General features: G+C 38.9%; 1 pseudogene; it reads left to right on the top strand.

Annotated features, from left to right (window-relative positions):
• The first annotated feature begins 1,445 nt into the window (after window positions 1-1,445).
• On the top strand, window positions 1,446-3,227 carry LOC134704428 (cytochrome b-like; annotated as a pseudogene).
• Window positions 3,228-3,282: the final 55 nt, after the last annotated feature.

The raw sequence follows: 3,282 nt of genomic DNA, 5'->3' as shown, positions 1-3,282 counted from the left end.
TAAAGAAATGCACACGATTGCCTCATAAAAAGCTTACTTGAAGTAAAGTGGGGCAAATAAATTTTAGTACTTCTTGCATAAGGGTAAAGCGAAGAGGCCTGTGTGTAAAAGAAGAGCAACAAGACCCTGCGAAGCTTTATTTTAATTGAAGTTTTTGGGTTTGTTAACCCAAAAGCTTATGCATAGCTTTAAGGTCTCTTTTAAGCGAGCGAGTTTTTAGCTAAAGCAATACTTTGTGACGGATCTGTAATGACATAAATAATATTGTATAATAGGCTGATTAACTTATAAAAAGGGTTCTTTTTATGTAAATGAGTGTGTTGCTTAGTGATAGATTGTTGAATGTGTTGGGCACTAGAGAGGCTGTATGAGAGTGGCTTAGGCAGGGGTTTGCTGCAAAAAAAGGCTTACTGTTAAGGGGTGTGTGAGATGGTTTTTTTTCATATAAAAACTGAGTGTTTAGAATAGACGTTGGAGGAGGGGACTTATGTCAGGGCGGAGGGGGTGGACACTGTTAGGGTGCTCCCATTACCTGAAACTATTTCAGCTGTTGGAGATGCTGTTGTGAATGGTGTCGCTGAAGTTGTTCCTGATAATCAGGAGGAAGGGGGCCCCCATGCTGAGGGTGGCTATGTTCCTTTAGAAGAACAAATAGCTGTTGTGGAGCCTGAAGTCCCAGCTAATGTCTGTCAGCCAGTCGAGCAGAGAAATGTGGTTGTAAGTGAAGAAGACAGTGTTCCTGATGTTAGTAAAGACGGGGTCAGTAGTTATTAATGCTCATAGTTAAAGTTTATTGGTGTATTAATAGTTATAATTTATTAAAATAATCCATAAGATAAGCAAAATTACAGTTAATTCGTTTATTGTTAGGCTGTTATGGTCTATTTAAAAACTGGTCAATACGGGTCTCCTTACACCTAATTAACTTGGTTTTAGTGTATGCTTGAAAGGCTACAAAGCCTTTGCGGGGAGTAAGCATTCTTCAGGACCACATGAGATTCAACCTAATTATTGGCAGAGAAAGTGGTGAATTTGACCCTTAAATTCTAAGTTACTTGGGCTCTATAGCTAATTGTAAGCTGTAGGATAATGGGGATTTGAGACGTTTATTTCCTCATTTACCCCAGCTCTGGTTGCTCATGTGGTTTTCGGTTCGAAAACGAGGCGTGTATCTTAAAAATAAAAAAATTTTTGAAGCGTAAGTTGTTGGTCGCTTTAAGTCTAATTAAAAATAAAGTAAAAATGGAGCAAAAACAAAGTTGGACACTTAACACTTTGGGTGTCTTCAGAGGTGTAAAAAGGGGGGTCCAAGCTTATGTGTACTCATAAAAAAATGCGGTGTGCGGGGGGTTTGTGCCTGTATATATAACAAAAATTCATGAGGTGGCCGAGGAAGAGGTGGTGAGCTGTAAACTCATAAACAAGGTGTAGGCCTTTCTTATGAGATGGTTGGTAACAATACTGTGAATAATATTAACACGCCTAAGAGGGTTGGTCCGTGACGAAGTACTAATAAGTTGGTGAAGATTATGAATGACAGGTTCTATGATTTGCCTTGTCCTGTAAACTTAAACGCTTGGTGAAGGTTTGGCTCTATACTAGGCTTGTGCCTAATTATCCAACTTCTAAGGGGTCTTTTATTGTCAACTCATTATACTGCTCATGAAGACATGGCATTCGATTCTGTAGTACATATTATGCGTAATGTGGAAAAAGGATGAATGTTGCGTAATATTCATGCAAATGGGTCCTCTATGTTTTTTATCTGTATTTATGCGCACATTGCTCGTGGCTGTATTATGGGTCTTATTTAGATAAGACAGTGTGGTATTTTGGGGTGCATTTGTTTTTGTTAACTATGGCGGAGGCTTTCCTCGGTTACACTTTGCCTTGGGGGCAAATGTCATATTGGGGGGCTACTGTTATTACTAATATACTTAGAGTGATCCCCGTAGTAGGAGAGAGTATGCTCCGCTATGTATGAGGGGGGGGGTTGGACCGTGTGTAATGCAACTCTAAAGCGGTTTTATACTTTACACTTTCTCTTACCGTTTGTGATAGTGGCGGTTGTTTTTTTACACCTGTTTTTTTTACATGAGAAAGGGAGTAATAACCCTTTGGGTATTGAAAGAGGTACTATGTGTGTGCCCTTCCACCCCTTCTATACTATTAAAGATCTTTTTGGTTATGTTTGCTTTAGGTTCTTTTTTATATATTTAGTGTGTGTGGATCCTGAGCTGTTAGGGAATCATTTAAACTATTGGCCTGCTAATCCTATAAAAACGCCAATCCATGTTCAGCCTGAGTGGTATTTTATGTTTGCTTATGCAATCCTTCGTTCAATTCCTCATAAAGCGGGGGGGGTATATGTTATGTTTTTGTCGATTGTAGTATTATACCTAATTCCTAGTCTTCACAGAGGTAAGTATCGAAGTTTATGTTTTTACCCGTTTAATCAAGTAGTGTTTTGAGTGTTGGTTGGTAGGTTTATTAGGTTAACATGGATTGGTGCTCGCCCAGTGCGGGAGCCTTATATCATTTTGGGGCAGTGTCTTTCAGTCATTTATTTCTCTAGGTTGTTATTAAACCTCTTTCTTTGTGGGTGTGGGACAAGCTGCTTGAATACCCTAAATTCTGTAGGAGTCGTCCTGTAGACCTGAAATGGTTTAAGTTTTTAGCTTATTTCAAGTTATTAAAATTAGTAAATCGCGAAAGTAGCGCACGTGAGTGGGCTAATAAGTGTAGAAAAATATAAATATGTCTTTTTACGGGAGTCGATATTTTGGTGATATTGTCCATGGGGGAACTAGGGAAAGACCTGTTCCGGTACCATGGTTTTGTGATGATAGTAGCAGTGGCTGTGTTGGTCTTTGTTATATATATAGGATGCGTAATCCTTCTTACTAAATTTTCTTATCGCCATTTCTTGAACCGTCAACGATTAGAATTTTGATGGACTATTGTGCCAATGTTGATGTTAGTAGGGTTGTGGTTTCCTTCTATAATTAACCTATATTATATAGAAGAAGTAAAACGGCCCCGGTGAAATTTTAAGGCGATTGGGAAACAATGGTACTGATCTTACGAATTTTGTCGCAATTTAGACACTCCAAGCTCTAGAGAAAGCGCTGAAAGAATTTCGTGTTATACAATTGATTCTTACATAGAAGACCAGCAGGAGACATTTAGAAAAGGAGGGTATCGTTTGTTGGATGTTGATAACCGGATGGTGGCTCCAGCAGATGTGCAAATAACTGCTTTTGTAAGAAGGTCTGATGTGCT

The sequence above is a fragment of the Mytilus trossulus genome, unplaced genomic scaffold, assembly GCF_036588685.1.
Source record: "Mytilus trossulus isolate FHL-02 unplaced genomic scaffold, PNRI_Mtr1.1.1.hap1 h1tg001405l__unscaffolded, whole genome shotgun sequence".
NCBI lineage: Eukaryota > Metazoa > Mollusca > Bivalvia > Mytilida > Mytilidae > Mytilus > Mytilus trossulus.
Note: the sequence above shows the minus strand (reverse complement) of the source record. Positions and strands in the feature narration are given on the sequence as shown.